Source organism: Pogona vitticeps, chromosome 8, assembly GCF_051106095.1.
Source record: "Pogona vitticeps strain Pit_001003342236 chromosome 8, PviZW2.1, whole genome shotgun sequence".
NCBI lineage: Eukaryota > Metazoa > Chordata > Lepidosauria > Squamata > Agamidae > Pogona > Pogona vitticeps.
The window spans coordinates 22,000,806-22,018,967 of NC_135790.1; the positions used below are offsets into that span (position 1 = coordinate 22,000,806).

General features: G+C 41.6%; 1 protein-coding gene across 3 annotated transcripts in view; it reads left to right on the forward strand.

The window, feature by feature from the left end:
• The window catches only part of NTM (neurotrimin), an 840,076-nt gene that overhangs the window by 279,712 nt on the left and 542,202 nt on the right, over positions 1–18,162 (forward strand). The window contains exon 2 of one of the 3 annotated variants that reach the window (XM_072979117.2): positions 11,227–11,389. The exons of the other annotated variants lie outside the window; for them this stretch is intronic. The gene's annotated coding sequence lies outside the window, so the exon portion shown is untranslated. The remainder of the gene's footprint in view (positions 1–11,226; positions 11,390–18,162) is intronic. 3 annotated transcript variants of the gene reach the window in all.

Sequence of the window (18,162 nt, forward strand, 5' to 3'; positions counted from 1 at the left end):
ATTTTATCAGAAATTTAAGGAAGGCATATGAAACCAGTCCACAAATCAGTTTTTAGATATCTTGACCATGGGAATTTTGCTGACATCCAACATACGTGGATTTATAGATAATACAATAAATAGTATATTAAATATATCATAACATATACTTGCTGAAATCCCATTGCTTAGTGAAGTAAGTTGCAACTAGAATAGGCCCACTGAACATATGCGGTCTACAGGGGTGCTGACTCGCCAAATCTGCATTGGTTCATTGGGCCTACTTACTGCATCAAACAATATGCTTTCAGCTATAATGTAGTAAATACACTAAACTTCAGATGGATTTCAGCTAAGATAGAGAGCCCATCAAATTCAGAGCATCCTTCTGCTCCTTTGGAAAAGGTGTGGTTGCTAACCACCACCACCAACAACAAAAAAGATAAGGTGAACTTCAACTAAGAAAAACATGTTTTGGTGGAATTATGCCATTTGGTCAAAGAATTGAGATAAATCCTATATTCTTATTCTGAATTACTTCTCTGAGTTCCACCAAGTACATAGCCAAAATGGCAGGAGGCAGGAGTGAGAGGGAAATGCTAGGAGGTTCTGCACCACCACAGTAGTATAAAAAATATTTAGATGGAGCAGGGACCTAGGATGATGGCCCAGGAAGGACTGAGCATGCACATTACCTGGGGAATGCTGCCTAAATGGAGAGAGGGAAGGGAAAAATATTAACTCTGTGAGAGGGAGATTGGAATGGAAACGAAGAAGCATATGACTAAGAAAGTATATACAGTAAGGCTGCATGCACAAACATGTATGCACACACCAGAGACAGCATTTTATCACAGATCTTTCATGTTTTGTTTTCATTTCAGAACGCCCCAGACCCATGTATGGAATGCGACTCCATTATAAAGCATGCAAACAATAACAGAAAGAACACTCACTAAGTTAATCATCCTTGCTAATTTAGGCTCTCTCAACTCACAGAGACCCCTCAGTAAGAACTTTTCAAGATATCTGGGATTGCTTGCATCCAGGAAAAAGTGAGGGGGGGGGGAAGTGTGTTCTTCCCCTCTTGCCATTGTTTCTGTAATTTGCACAAACTCTCCCTGTGCAAAATCAGTGTCCTTAACCTTTGACGGTCAAGCATAGGATGAATGGTTGCTTGTTCAACAAGAGACAGACAGCCCCAATGAGGCTTTTAATTCTTAAAAATCTGTATGACAGTGCAGCAGCCATTGTTCCCTTGTCAAAAGCACCACAAATGAATGCAACCCTTTGCAGGCTGGAGAGCACAGTTTTGAGGTCACTTGTCCTTGTTACGTGCAGATAAGACAAGCAAGAATTTATACTCCAGTTTGCACCTTTCTCAAGTGATGAATGTCTGTGGTTATGTGTGTTGTGGTTGTGAATGTTTGTGTGTGTGTGTGTGAATGAGTGAGTGAGTGAGTGAGTAAAAAGCACTCAATGTTGCTTTTCTTTGTTGAAATGCAGGCAGCGTTGTTGGCAGACGCAGCTTCCACATGGCATTCTCACTTTGGCTAATATTACCCATGCCAGCAGGATCCCTGCATTTAACTATAGCTGCAGGAGGGCACTTATGAGAAAGCAATTTCATTCTCTCTTTTGCCAGAGGTATGCGGATGAATCCCGGGCATATAAAAGTCAATCTGCTTTCAGCTCCTGAGACTGCCTTGTTCCCCACATCAGGCTTTCTCGAGCAGCCAGGCGGGATGCTGTCAGTTCTGATACCAGCTGCGGTTTTTCTTCATTTAGTGATCTGTGAAAATTTAATGATTGTTAGCATGCTGTAAGTACAGGCGATGTATGCCAGCCTGCGGCACTTCACACCTTCCCAGCCAAGTGCAGTTGGGATGAGAGGGAGGGGAAAGTGAAAGCCATCGTGCAAGGGAGCAAACTTTTTTTTTTTTTTTTGCCAGTCCTGCAGATCGTCTCCTAAAATGTCAGCATCTGCTGTCAGAGGCACATTTCTGGAAAGCTGGACCAAGATGAGGCACATCCTTTTGGAAGGGCTTCATGTTCAGCAGAAGGTTATAAGAGGGGCCAAAGGAGAAAGGGAAGAGTTAGAAAAAAACATGAATTCTGTCTGCTCCTGCCAGTCGCCAATGGCTCCATGCATGGGCTGGCAGCTTCGATCTCTCTTCTGTAAATGGCAGATTGCATTGCTGAGACCTCGCTCCAGAAAATGTGTTAAGCAGAGTGTCACCACAGAATCTCACCAGTACATTGGACACCCTTCCTTGGGTACAGTACTGCAGGCATTTTGGAGAGAGCTGAAAGGAATTCTAGTAAGATGGGTGACATTTCTCAAGGGCTCCCTCTGTCTGATAAATTCATGTTGCTGCTGAAGTTTACCAAAAGCAAAACTGAGAAACATTTCCCTCTGGGGGAAGCAAGAGTTTACCACTCTCTCATGCCTCAGCTTGTATGAGAGAGAGTCAGCTGGTCAAACCTATATACAGTAGCTGTCATGGAATGATGTATTTGCCAGTTTTGAAGTGCAGAAGCTCATGATGACCAGGGCTTGGAAAAAGTTATTTTTGTGCACTCATTTAGCCACTACTGGCTGGGGAATTCAGAAAGATGACAGGCCCCATAGCCATATTTTGTGGAAGTGTATGTGGGTTTGTATGCGTACACCGTCACCAACATTAGAAACAGAAACAAACCACTAACGTAATATCTCACAAACAACTTTAAAGCACTCATTTTTAATCCTGTGCCTGGTAACCCCAGATTCAGCTCCTTTGTGCTGACTTACTCCTGGTGTTTACTTTGGATGGAATAGGTTTAAACCACAGAATATACTGAGCTCTCACCAAAATTTTTTTCAGAGAGCTAAAATGCCACCTGGTGCTTTTAATGATTAAAAACAAAATATCTTGCAAAAAAAGAAAAAGTGTTGCAAGTTATAGTTTTTTTAATCGATGACAATGAAGTGCGAACTTCAGCAAGGAAAAGGAAAGTATCCACCGCTTGAATGTTTCCTTTTCCCTGACTGCAACATGATAGAAAAAATAGTAAAATTTGAAAGCCTCATTATCACTTCCATCATTTGCCAAAGCATGGGGGGATCTTTTAGTTACCCTGATGCTCTGGCAAAACATGCCGTGGGGGCAGAGGGGAGCAATCATAATCCTGAAGCTATATTTCTCTGCATTTCCTTTCCACTACTGGTAGAAAGTTGAAAAGGGGGAACTCCATTAAATAAAGTCTTACCATACTCCTTTTAAAAAAAGGAGTCTGGTAAATTTAGCAGTGGAACAATACTACATCCATTTCTTCCAGTTCTGTGGGATGTTAAAAGGTCCTATCATGCTTTTCTGGGGCATAAATTTGCTAGAACTCTGTTGTTAGCATTTACACTAAAATGAGCCCACTCGCCTATTTTCCGGAGCCGTTTCTTGGCTCCTAACGTGGTGTTTATATATACTCTTGCCTCACAAAGTGTGGTAGACCCAGATGTTTACTATACCACCTCTGCAAATGACTTAATGTGCTTTTTTTAAAAAGTGCTGGCATTTGATCCTTAGCAACCCATTTTACAACAGGATACAACACTGAATGTGATAAGTATGTAATGACGGTGAGGTGACAGGCCGTAAAGCCTAAGACAGAAAGTGATCTATTTAGTTGCCACTTTTAAATATCATCCCATTAGGTCACTAAGCAAGAGGATGGAAATTTGAAAGAATTAATAGAGGTAGGTTTGGAGGGGGAAGCATACATCAGCACTAGGAGGGTGGCAAAGCTAGGGAATGTGCATGGCCTCCAGTTTGGAAGGAAGAAATTCTCTTCTTTACCACTGATGCATGGTGTGGCCTTGGTCTGCTCATTTATGTTCCCATCTGTTCACTGTTCTGTGATATAAACTAAAAGTCAGGACTCAGATTCAAAAAAAAGTTTTGAATAAAAGACATTAGTCTTATGGCTATGAGTTCATTGAATAATTTAGTTGAAAGGGGCCTGTCAGGCCATCCACCCCCTGCTCAAGGCAGGAATTCAAGTCAAAGCAGATCTAACAGAGGGTGGTCCCATTTTCTCTTGAATGCCTCCAGCATTGGAGTGCTCCTCACTTCTCAAGGTAATTGGTTCTATTGTCATACTGCTCTTACAGTTAAGAGGTTTTTCCTGATATTCAACTGAAATGTGGCTTCCTGTAATTTGATCCCACTGTTGCATGTTCTGCATTATGGGATGATGGAGAACAGATCCTGCCCCTCCTCTAAATGACTACCTTTCAAATATTCGAAAAGTGCTATTACGTCTCCACTCAATCTTTTTTCTTCAAGGCTAAACATGCCCAGCTCTTTCAGTTTCTCCACAGAGGGCTTGGCTTCCAGCCCCCTGATCATCCTTGTTGCCCTCCTTTGAATTTGCTCCAGTAGCCTCCCTGGGTGAAGTAGGCAGGAACAAGGAAGGGACAAAGTGTAAAGATTGTTGTCTTTCAAGAACCTTTTATTGAAAAAAAAAAGCCTTCTTCTAAAATCAGAGGTTTGAGACAGCTAAAAAGATTTGTGATACAGTAATCCTAAAAAAAAGAGAGCAAAGCACTTTGATTTCCTCTACTGTTACTCAAACCCGTAATAAAACATAGTAATTGTGGTTTGCCATCTGCATCTATCCCAAATCAGACTGCAACATCCCCATCCCGCCCCCACAAAATTGCATGCAGCTGCCTGGGTGCGCTACACATTAAGGTTCGTTGATTATTCCCACCACCTCCTAAACCTATTTTTACCCTACAAGATTAGGGCCCACATGCATATGAGAAGGAGCAAAGATATGCAGAATAATGAAGACTGACAGTCAAACACACATCCATGTTGGAATACGCGATACTGACCATTTATTTTCTAGAAATATAATATACTGTGTATTAATTTCCCATTCTTGGGTGGTGGAGACACCAGGGGAGGCATGCCTTTGTTTGCTATGCCACATTTAAAGCAATAAAAAAGCAGTGACTCAGGAATACATTGTAGTTCCTTGTGCTGATGCATTTAGTTTCCCCATTGATTCCCCACACTGGTAGAATGAATTGCTGGCCAGTCCGTTGCCAGTTAGGGCGACAGCACCTCTTCTTACAAACCTGACTTTCTGGAGATGTTAACTGCTGAAACAAATTTAAAAAAAAAAACGATGAAAGGAGTCATTAGCCACTAGCTAAAGCCCCCCACGCCCCCCAAAAAAATTCAGAGGATTTGATCTACCATTGATTCAGCTACATCCAAAATAACTCCAATCTTGACATTTAAGAACAGTTACTTACTGGGATTTTGCAACGGTCTGGTCATTGCAAAGTACTTGTGTGGGTGTTTGTAACCAAGTACCAGCAAATCATTCTGAAGGTTGAGTGGATAAAAACTACGGAGACCTCGAACACTGGTACTGGAAATGATTGTTACCTGCATGTATCCTTGGTAAGAATGCTGAGCCAAATATCATCCAAAGCAAAATTCAGACTTCTGTGTGCCTGTCTATTCTCAGGCTCACACCCTTTTTTTTTTCAAGCAACAGTCCTAGGCAATCTCAGCCTCCTACGATGAGCAGATGGAACCTCACCCCTCGATTGCTCAGGCTTGGAGCAAATTCTGACTTCCTAGAAATATAATTAGATAACAACAACAGGATATTAACAAAATAAAGAAAGGGGAAGAAAATAAAGTAATAAATACTTAATTCGGATAATAAATGGGAGGTATATAAGAGTGGTAACAATCAGTAACAGGAATCCCACAAAATATTACAGTTTCCCCCTCCCTACCTCTCTCCACCAATATTGCTTTCCTTCCATAAATAAAAATCTATAAGTTGGAATATGACAAATATTCACTAAATTCCAAATTCCTATTCAAGGTGTCTGAACATGATGAGATAACCTCAGTGAGGAATTCCCAGTCCACGTGAGATTTCTTGCCACGTGAGATCTCAAGAGCAGTTTCCTCCTTCCAGACAGTTTTTTCCCCTATTAACATTCCTGCTAATTTTTATTGAAAATTTTTTAAATCATCTGCACGATATGTATGGCTTTAAAGAGCACTTAATAAACCCTTTGTAAACCAAATTTGACTTTGTTCCGGCTTTTTCTTTTTTTGCCCATAGGATTAGATTTCATAATTAGATTTCAATGCATTCCTATGGGAAAACGCCTTTCGCAAGATGAATTTTTCACAAGACAGCATTAACCGTGGAACGAATTAAATTCTTCTTGCGAGACACCACTGTAGTAAGAAAGTAGAAGAATTGAAATCACAACCATTAAAGGCCTGTGTATACAAAAGATAGCACCCACCCCCTTGAGCAGCCCTTTGCTTTAGCTGTCCCTCTGTGGCGGAAAGCCCACTCAACAGAAAGGGTTTTGCCTGCCAAATGAAGGACAACAGAAAGGGGGTCAGCCAGGCGTCCCTTGGCTTGGAGTTCCAGGATCTTGGAGCAATCACCAAAAAGGCCCTCTATTGCATCCTCACCAAACATGCTTCTGAAGGTGGTAGAATCAAGAGAAGCATGTCTCCAACAGATCTCAAAGCTGGTACAGAGGGATACATAGTCTTTTCCATCCGTCCTTGAAAGCCTGCAGCAGAACCAAACCGGTTAGCGTTCAAGCTACTGCAGGACTTTGTTGTTTGTTACAATTAAGTTGTTGTCAAAGGGCAGCTATCAACAGTGTCTTTGTGTATGTGTGAGTGTGTGTAAAGGAAAAGGCTTAATCTTGAGACAATAGGAGTGGGACATCTGCCCAAAACTCCTGTCAGGTTTGAAACACCAGCGCCGTCGGTGAAAGCTGCAACTGGCCAGGATTTTCTTGGCAAGCTTTGATTTGTTTGCATACTTAAGCTGGTATGTCTGTCGTTTCAAATAACACATCCGTGGCGAGTGAAGAGGAATGCCTTGTAAATTCTGCTTGTGTCCCTTTGCTGGGTAGGAGATGTGATGGAAGCCTGCTGTTGCTTCTTTTCTCTTTTCTCTCCTCCCTTTCTGTCTTTTATTTCTCCTTTCTTTGGCACAACAGGCTGGCAGGAGCCTTCTGGTTTTCAGAAATAGAGCTTCCCCACAGGTGCCTAACGTGTTGCGTTGCCCGATGTGAAAATCAATAAATATGCTCACTGTAGAAAAAAAAAAGCACGGGCAGCCAGGTGGGGTGGGGGGAATCTAATACACAGAAAAACTCAATATGAGGCAATGAGGGGAAAGTAAAAGCTCTCCTCTAGGGAATAATGGTTTGAAATGGAAGTCTGAGAAAATAATGACTTAAAAAAGAAGAAGAAGAATTTTCCTGTGGAACTAAGTGCGAAGCTTATAAGAACAAAGAATGCTTCAGGGCCAGGCCAGTGGCTTCTTTAGATCTTGGTTCTGTCTTGAGTAATGGAAGAGTTGTATTGTTAAATGGTGAAAGGCAAAGAACAATATCTATTGTAGTGGTCATTCCAGCAGAGGAGGGGGATTGGTAGGAAAAGTAGAGTTTTAAGGGGGAAAAAAATCTGAATTTTGTTCATATGTGTGTGCGCATGTGTTTTCTGAAACAAAACTATTTGTGGTTTTGAGACCGGTATTTCAGTCCTCCCACCAAAGCCTATGCATGTTGCAAACTTTTCAGCATTTTTCTTTTTGCAAAAATGTGTATGTGTGTTTGCATCCTCTTCATTTTGCAAAGCATGCTGAAAGCACAGTTCCCAATTGGAACAGAGAGAAAAATAAATACATGTAATTTGCCCTTCCTCTCTGGTGCTCTCACTTAGCTGCAGTCACCCTGTTAGATGGACAAATCTGATTTACCCCATAGCATTTTGATATCATTGGGTTCACTTTCTGATTGCTGGCTGGCTAAGAACAATTCAGAATGACTGGGGTGAAGCAAGAGCGAATAGCAGCTGGTATAAACAGCAGCGCCAACCAGAATTTTAAAAGGTCAATATTTACATAAGCTAAAAGTGGGGGGGGGAGAGGGGGAGCAGGTTGAAAATATCTTTATCCCACCAAATTACTAGCTTTTATCCAAAACTGAAATTGAAAAAAATAGCAACATATATCTCCCTAAGTAATGAAATAAAACTGCAGCTGCTAAATTCATGGCACATCCTTCTTGTCCTCCTGTAGGTTCCAGAACAGACAAAACAATTTGGACCAAGAAATTTCTACTACCATAGTCTTACAAAGCTGCTGTGTCAAAGTCTCCTAATGAGTTACTCCTAAATGGCCAAGAACTCTTGTCCACTTAAAACGTGAAAAGGCAACCCTCACAGTTCCAGTGCCTTGTGTGAAAATGGGAAGCAAGGGGTTAATCCCTCTAAAGATTGCTTCTGTTATTAAAAACTAGAAATGAGGGCAAGAGAACCTCTTGAGTTGAAACTGATTAGTAGGAGCGGTTGGACTGTCACCACTCTTGATTTTATGATAGTCCTATAAAAAGCAGCCGGTAATTCATTGAAACAGTCTTTGGTTTCGTCGTGCTATGAACTAGGGCTGCATATCAAGCAGGGCACCTTTTTCATAAAGTTTCTGACTTCACATCTTTCCCCAAGTGCAAGGAAGATGTTTGTAGATCCATCCATTTTTTTTCCTCCCTGAAGGTGCTGGGGTCAAGAAACTAAACAGTTGTGACAAAACTGTAGCTACCACCTGCTCCCGAAAAAATAGTTTTTCCAAGGTCTGGGTCAGACTAAGATAAAGATCAACTCGAATCTATCAGCGGAACATCTTCTAAGTGGCTTGGGAATCTTGGATAAGAGTCTCAGTTGATCCAATGCTGAGCAAATTAACTGCATTTAGATCCCCCCCCCTACAAATCATTTTATGACAGGCATGGTTTTGCCAATTCGGGAGGGGGGGGGAGGTGGCATGGCAGGAAACGTCACTCAGCAAAGAACAACCTATTGTGCTTCCAGTGAGCCTCCTGAGGGGGGTTTCATCCATCATTTTAGCCCTTCACAATTGGACCAGCCCTAGTCTTACCGCAATGAATTCTCTATTCGCTGAAGCAGAAGCACTGCTATCTTGGGAACCCACTAAGAGTGCAACACAGGCTTTGCCCACTAGCTACTTTGTTGAATTTGATGTTCTCTGGCAGCGTTCCTGCCAAGCGCAGATTTCCTGAGTGGCCTTCAGCAAATTGCTAAACGTAGCTCTGCTGTATAGGCTTCATTTTTCTGTCGATGGGGACATGATTTCCACACACACACACCCACTTCCTGGATGTTTATGCTGTGTCTTGCCATGTACCTTGGTGGTAAGGAAAATTGGACACATGGCTGTCTCTCTTCTATTTGTCTTGTGTGAAAGAGAACTGGGCAGTGAAAGCCTTAAGGATTGTGGTTCACAGTGGTTCTCCACCCTTCCGGCAAAACATCTGAAAAGGTGAGTCTTAAACTCCACCTTTACGGCACTTTTAGCAGTGTTCCCCTGGTTCGTGCAAGTGCAAGGAAGTGAGTGGATTTAAGATTGTGAAACACTGAGAAAGAGGCAGGTGATTCTTTCACAAAGGTCAGTGACTGGTGTGGACTTGATCCCTACTTCAGTCCCCAGGATCTCCAGCTGCAAGAATTGCAATTATGTTTGAACGAAGTTTTGGAAGACTATCTCGGATGGTATCCCTGAACCGGATGAATTGGTGGCCTGACTCCGTATAAGACAGCTTCATATCTTCAGATCAGGGCTGTCACTAGGGTGGAGCAGCAAGGGGCTTTGTCTGAGAGCACCAAAATTTAGAGGGAACCAACATCACTAAAGGTGAATCTACTGATGAATTTTAGGGAAATAATCAGCAATACTCTCTTGCCCTGTTCTATCCCTTTAGGTTTTTTTAAAGCACAACTTGTATTTCTCTCTCTCTCTCTCTCTCTCTCTTTGGGGTTAGGAGAGAACCCCCTGTTTCTCGTCTTTCTTTTAAGAAACATCACACCTAAACCCCACAATGGAGTGGGTGAGAGATGGTGCCATTTGCCCCAAGTATAAAAACTCCTAGCTACTCCTTTGCTCCAAATGCATGTGTGGAAAGACGGGTCCTCTTGAGGGTGTGGGTGACAGATCCCAATTAGACTTAGCACCAGTCCTGCTCAGAGAAACACACCACTGTGCTGCTGCCCCTCTTCCCACACTGCCATTGAATAATAGTACTCTGTCCCGCCAAATGCATATTTCTGTCTGCCAATGTCTTGTTTACAGTTAACAGGTTTTGGGGTGATTTCTGAGGTTTCGAGGAATTGCTGTGCTTTGGCAGGTCTCTGGGCAGTCAGAGCAAGGACGCTCAGGTCAAGTGATGTTGGAGGAGGAGAAAGTCTGATGCAGTATTGACATCTATGCTTGCTTTAATAACTAGATGCGACTCTCCTGCTGAACTGGGGTGAAGTGGTTTTGTATGCGTGTTGCCCCATGCACATATTCTCTCTCTCTCTCTCTCTCTAACACACACACATACATTATTTTGCACTTGTCGCACTAGGAAAATATAATCTGTTGTCTTCACTCCATAAGACGCACAGACTTTACACCCCCCTGTTTTGTGGGGGGAAAGTGTGTCTTATGGTGCGAAAAATACAGTAACTCTGATAGATCTTCTTGTATTTATGTGGCTTGTTTTATTGTTGTATTTATTTGCTACACTTATACAGCCTTTCTTCCTGTGATCTCAATGCATGTAGTTCTTCTTGTCTCCACTGTGTTCCTACAATAACCTTGTTAGGCAGGCCAAGTTGAAAGAATAGGCGTGGTTTAAGGTCACCCAGTGGGCTTCCTGGTCAAATAGAGATTTGGAAAACAGAACCCAGATTCCTAGCCCAGCTGTCTACCTACTACACCACACTACTTGAAAGTTGCCATGTATTTTCTCTGTAATTATGCCTAAACATACCTAGTTCATCTTTGTATTCTTCTCCTTTGCAAAGCAAGCGCTAACTGGTTTTGAATTTTCATTTCCGATTTCCCTCCTTCCTCCCTCCTTCCCTCCCTTTTAACCTGTTCTCTATTGAGGGGGGGACGACAAAAAGGGTGTCAGTATAATGAAAACAAAAGAGGGATAATGAAGGGAACATTTGGCTCCAGGAAACAAGCGGTGAAGAGTAAAGAACAACTCAAAGAAGTGAAGGGGAAAAGAGGAGTGTAGGAGGGGGGAAACCCAACATCATTGTTGCAACATCAAAGCTTAACATTGTCCTGATTTCAAAGGAATTCAATATAACACTTTGCTTTGCTTCACCCTTCCCCTTTTTTCTGTTTCAGGTAAGTGAAATTTTCCTCTGCTCATCCTCACAATGGAAATGGACGTGTATGGTTTTTGTTTAAAAAAATGCAAAAAATCTCCACCAAAAAAAGGAGAGAGAGAGAGACATTTGCTGTGAAAAAATAAAGCGGAGAGGTGGTTTGGCTGCTGACTGCTGCTCAGGTAGGCAACCACTTAACAGAGACTTGGTTGCAACTGGGATTCCTTTGAGGGTGGATTTTTTTTAAAGAGATCTTGTGAGAAGCATAAAACACAGACGGACATGAAGAGCCCTTCCTATTATTCTTTGCAGTCACTTGTTAAATTCCGAGGATAGGTTTCAGCAATGGTGTTTGCAACTGATAATCTAGTTGTTTTAATACTCTGTGTTGGGAAGGTGGGAGAGAGCTTGTGGAAGAGGACTAGAAGATGAGGAATGCTGGGATCCTGGCACAGAGAGAGGAAAGATGGTTGTTTAAGGAGTATATGCTTTATTTAGATTTCATTTTTGGGTATATTTGTAAACACATGTGGTCAATGTTAATATTGGTTTGCTGTTCTTTCTTTCTTTCTTTCTTTCTTTCTTTCTTTCTTTCTTTCTTTCTTTCTTTCTTTCTTTCTTTCTTTCTTTCTTTCTTTCTTTCTTTCCAATGACTTTGATATTTGGTTGGTTTGTTTTTAATTTATTATAAATAATAGCATGTATCAATGGCAATCATTTCCTCACGAAAGCGGTTGATGTAACTTAATTTTCACATAGTCACAGTAAACGAAAGCTACTATGGATTTTACTTCGCTGTTTGAGCAGTGGTTTGGATCCAGGTTTAGTCGTGCACAGAAGAGACTTGTTGCAGTTTACTGTTAAAAATATTCACAACCAATTTGTCCTCCAATTGCAATGGGTCTACTTTAGCAATAGTAGCAATAATTTCATACTGTCAAGTTATTTCCAATTTAGGGCAACCCTTGACTAGTTTTGCTCAGAAATGGTTTACTATTTCCTACTTCTGGGAATGTCCTGGAACTGCACAGCTTGCCCATAAGACTCTTCTCCTGGGGAACTGCACCCTCAGCTCCTGCTACCCAACTCATTGACCTATCCAGACAGCTAAGTCTTCTTCAAACATGTCTAGGTCTGCTCCATCCAATATATCCTTGTTTGAAGGGTAGCAGCGAAAAATATTTTGGTATTCAGGAGAGCTTGAAAGGCGGTTGGGTGATAAGTATTCTTGAAAAAAGTGATGGGAGCTTAATCAAACATGGCTCCATGCAGGCTGTATGTTGGGACAGGCTTGTTGCGTGCAGTTGCAACAACCTCTTTACACTGTTGTGAGCATTCTTAGTGAACTAATCCATAACATTCTTGATACAGTTGGTAGTTTGAAAGGCTTTTAACTGCAATCTTCCATGTGTTCTTTTTAGTCCCATTTTTAAAAAAAGATGCACTCTATTGTAAGAGTTACCTCCGTGGGAAACAATAAACTAAACATTTACTCAAAATATGGAAAGTGCAAAATATGGTACAATATTTGGTTGTTTTTTTAAAAATGTGGTTCCTTCTACAGTTTAGTGTCACTATATTGAATACATGGGATGATGGGGAAATGCATAGTCCAAGATAAAACTGTCTGATCTTCACATGCATTTTGCAGAGGTAGACTATCCATATATTTAGGTAAACCTAGCTGCCACTCCATGTTTGTCTTCATTTGGTACACCTGACTCAGGTTTTTTAAAAAGTGCTTTAATTTGGGAGTCTATTAAACATGGGGCCCACAAAGAAGAGGCAAACAAAAACTTTAGTCTACAATAGACCTTAGTAAGAATTGCTGCATTAGACTGTAGTTATAAGTTTATGTCTGTTGGCTTCTTTCCATTTTGTTCTCCCTTTTGATGAAGTTAAACAACAATGGAGACTATTAGAACAGGTATTGTCACTGAAATAGCTTACAGGTAATCATGGCTCCAGACACTCCCAGAGGATCAAGAAAAATGCTACATTTATCAAAAAGAATGAGAGCCTGCACTGCCAAAGGCAGATTAAAAGTTCATGGAATTGATTGTTTACAGTGGATAAGTGATAATCACGATGATGATGATAGAAAATGTTTCTTGTTTTTTAACATTGCTGGTGCAGGTGGTGGACACAAGGGTCATGCCTAAAAATGAGGAATCAAATCTTAAAAAGATAAGGGTGAGGTTGCATGTTTGCAAAACTACTGTATTTTTTTTTCATTTTTCAATTTCAGGAGGTAAATTAGCAACTATTGGCAACTGTTTTAAATTGATAGCCAAAGATTTTGAAACTACTGTACTCCAGTTGCCAAAATTAGTAAGGGGAAGAGTCTTGCTCTTATATTCTTTTAGTTTCTTGATTTAATGTCTAGTATATTACTTTGCAATTTTTTTGCTTTCTGCTCTTTTGAAATTTCTTGTTGATAGAACTCCATTTTCTAGAAGGTATATTTTTCTTTGTTGCTTATTCAAAAGAATACTGTCAGGCTTATTAAATCAACTGTTTTATCCCTAGCAACGTGCTTGCCCTAGTATAGTACTGCAGTTTTGTTTTCTAAAACTGGAAGTAGCTGGAACTTATGTGAATAACCCAACAGATTTGGCTGACAGCTGAAAAAGGAAGATGGCAGTGATCTTGATACTATGATGTTAGGAACTGTTCTAGAATTTTATTTCTTAGTTCTGTTGGGTATTGAATTCTGATCAGCTTGCATTAATCCTTCTCGTGCAATTTTCATGAAGACAAGAAACATATGGGCACTGTTATGTGCAGATTTATATTTTTGGATTACTAGCTCTCAGAATTTCTTAGACATCTATGTTGGTGTAGAATTCTGGAAGCTGTGATCCAGCAAGACATATCTGCATAATTCAGATAACTTGGTAAATGGCTGCTGTTGAAAACAGAAAGCAGGTGTTTCTTTCTCTTTCACTTCTTTAATATCTAACAGATATCATCCACACTGTTCCTATTTCCACTACTTTCTTCTATTTATAACATTATTTTGTGTTGCCTCTTGCCCTTGAATGAGGCAAAAAGAAGGTAGAATAGGTTGTTAGGCAGTAACACGGAAGAAGTTACAGTGGTGCCTCGCAAGACGATGTTAATTCGTTCTGCGAAAATCGCTGTCTTACGAAAACATAGTCTTGCGAAACAAAAAAGCCAATTGAAATGCATTGAAACCAGTTCAATGCGTTCCAATAGGCTGAAAACTCACTGTCCAGCGAAGATCCTCCATAGGGGTGGCCATTTTCGCTGCCTGTAAAGTGGGGAATCCATCCTGAAAACACAGCGGGGAGCCATTTTGCACAGCAGGCTGCCATTTTAGAACCGCCGATCAGCTGTTTCTAAATCGTCGTTTAGCGAAAAATCGGTTCCCGAAGCAGGGAACCGATCATCGTTAAGCAATTTTCTCCCATTAAAACATCATTTTGTGATCGCAAAAGTGATCACAAAAACTTCATCATCAAGCGGTTTTGTCATTTAATGAGGCAATCGTTAAGCAAGGCACCACTGTATAGGAAAACAAAAAGATAATTACAGGGTTTCTGTGGTAGCCATGCATTTAGTATTTTCGTTTAATTATGACCAAATTGTATTCGTGGGTTTGTGCAGGCAGCAACGTGCACACAAATACATCTGTGTTCAACACTGAACAGAAGTGGGCAAAATACAACCTTCGGGGTGTTATTGCACTGCAACTCCCATCAGCTCCCTTCAGCATAGCCAAGGGTGAGATATGTTGGGAGCTGCAGGTCATCATCTTTTGAAGGACCTCAGTATCTTCACCCATGCTTTGCAGGTGAAGGATAAGTTACCAGGGATGGAGATTTGAGTCATGCGACTTGCTGTCAAGTCAAATTTAAGTCACATGGGTGACTAGATACGGACATGACTCAAGTTTATTTTTTCCAATGACTCGGCTTCTACTTGAGACTTGGAACCCATCCATTCCTCCCTTTTTTTCCTGAGGAAAAAGCTTGTTTTGATAGAGGCTCTTAGGACTTGGTACCAAAGCCTTTGGACTCAGAGTTGGGACTTGACCCCAAAGACTCAAGACTCAAAGATTTGATACCATCTTTGTAAATTATTCAGAGTACAGAATAATATTATTTTGCCCAGTTTCTTCAGCATGTCATGCCCACTACCTACTTTGAGCCCTACCAACAGAGTGCTTTACCTCTGTACGTGGTTTAATTGAGACTCAGAAGGGAGAGTTCTTGGTTTAAGTGGTTTTCATGGTTGTTGCTGTTGTTGCTTTCAATAACAATAGTCCTAAGCAATCTCCTGGATCCAATCTATCTACACAAAGTATAGATTGCAATTTTGTTCCTTCACAGGCGGTCAACTGCTGCTTCCCCCCCCCATACAAGCACGTTTATAATATAAATTGCTTTTATCTCCCACAGATGATGGTCAAGCAGAATGATGCCTGTGGTGGGTTTTTCCCAGAGGCCAGCATCAGCCATGTGCGACATAGACAGGAAAGGAAGGAGGCCTACAGATTTGACTTGAAATAATAATAATAAAAAAGATCATATGTAGCTGAGAGAGAATAAATAGGGGCTATCAAGATGTCAGATTTATACAGAGCCATTCTCCTGACTGGTGGGGGTAGGGGAGGGGGAACCCAACAACAGCAGCACTTCAATTCTTTATGAACACAGATGGTATTCAAGTGTTTGCTTCATGAACCAAAGATGCTGCCCTGTGCCTTCCAGATTTTTGCAGTATTTTCAAATGGGTAAAGCAATGGGGAGAGTGTCTGGAGGGAGGGAGCTGTTGCTTGGGTTTCTAAATTCTGGACGAGATAGAGAAAGCCTGTTTGAGGACGTTCTGTGGGACGAGTCAATGCGTTCCAGGACCAGCTTCCCTGGACCATTGTTAGGCCTGTAAGGGTAGGCAAGAACTGGGAGTCCTACCAGCATCCCCAGTCCCACCAGTTGGGAGGGCAAAGGAGTGTTGGAGGAAGGGAACAGCTGAGCTGGAAGAAAGCAAGTTGTCAATGGCTACGCATTATGGTTGCCAGTTATCCCTACTATCAAATCCAGTGTGCTTCTCAAAAAAATACCACAATCTTCATTACTTTCTAAACATAGGAAAGTTATTTCCACCTCCAGAGAAGTTCAAAAGACCTCTATTCAAACTGCCCAGGCTTCTCTCTGAGGTAATGACATTTTTCCCACTTTGATAGAACATAAATGGGTTAGAAGAGTGGTGTGGGCCAGAGTGCAGGAAGTGACTGCATCCACTTCCATTCAAACTGGAACAGGGTTTAAATGCATTTATGGACTGGTCAAAATTACTCCAAGTCTTTGCATTCCACATATTGTGTGTAGCAAGCTTCCTCTTTCTATAGCATGCCTCTTAGTTCTTGTCCTCTTCTTTATTGTGCAACACATGCTCACAGTTGCAAAGGGAAAAAACCTCTGGTCAACTTGTTTTGGCCTTTTCCTTGTGTCTTTTGCTAAAAAACATCCTCCTCCTGAGCTGAAGCTCCTTGTCAAATGCTCTTTGGCAGGTCCGCCTTAGGAGGAACCGATGGCGGCATTCCATTTGCGATGCGTGAGAATGGTGGGGGGAAACCTCCAAAGAGTTGGAAGGGAGAGGGAGGGAGGGAGCAGAGCAAAGGAAATAATGGTGTGTATTTGAGGCAAATATTTAGACAATTCCTAGACTCGGTTGGAATGAAGTGTTGGCTGTTAATAACAGATATCATTGGAGAGAATGGAGTTACAAGATGTTACTGCTCTGAACTGATTAGAGAGGGGAGCCTGCCATTCAGGATTGCTCCCAGGAGGTTTTCGACACAAACATGCTGGCAAGGGGCAGCTGTGTACATGCATAGTTTTGTTTTGAGCCTCCTCCTCCCCCCCTTAGGGATGTCACAGGCAGTTTACTCAATCTAGTTGCAGAGACTTTATCCATTGCATCATTAATGGACAACGTAGGGAAGGGAAAGAACTCATAGCACTGGGTTTTGGAGGGACCATATCAGGAAAAGGGCTAAATCTAGACCAGTGGTTCTTAACCTTGGTTTACTCAGGTGTTCTTGGACTGCAACTCCCAGAAGCCTTCACCACCAGCTGTGCTGGCTGGGGTTTCTGGGAGTTGTAGTCCAAAAACATCTGAGTAACAAAGGTTAAGAACCAGTGATCCAGACCACATCTAATCGGAATTAGACAGATAAAGTGTAAGAGAACCCAGAATGTGTTTTGTCTGGTGTGAGAGGGCACAATGCCTGGAAGTGTAATCTGTAAAAAGGAACAAGAAAAAAAAAGCAGATGATAATAATGAAAGAAAAGTGGCCTATTAACTCATCGGTCAATTATGCTTATTGAAGATTCATGTGCTTATTTGTGCGGGTGTCAGATCCCTGGTGAACAAGAGTGAATCTTCTACTTTGCTTCCATCCTTCGAATCATTCATATACTCTGCACCTTCGGCTTCAGGTTTTTCTGTAATGTACACATTGAGAGAGATTTTGCACAGACAGAGATGCAGTAGAAGAAATGGAGGTGGTCTATGGAAGTCTACAGGTCCCAGTGGAACGGTCTCTTGTTCATAGCTGAACCATGTCTAGGCCAGGAGTAAAGAAGCAGCAAGGTTTTAGGTAAGAAATCCTAGGCAGTCTTACATGATCTACTTGTATAACACAAGGTACAGTTGCTTGTGTTGTATGGAGACAGAGATGGTTCAATAGACCTTATGGCCTTGCAGGCACATGCTTACTTACTGCAACATCCAGGCATGTTAGGAATAGGATTGTTAGGTCAAAAACATCCCATCTGGGATGAGGGTGGTCCTTCTGATGTCACATAGATAGAGCAGGAAAAGGTTGGGTGGAGGACATGGGGCTGCATTTAGGCTAACTGGATGAAGAAAGGGGCAGGAAGGAATAGGCAGGAATCACTTAGCTACATGGGAGGGAGAAATAAAA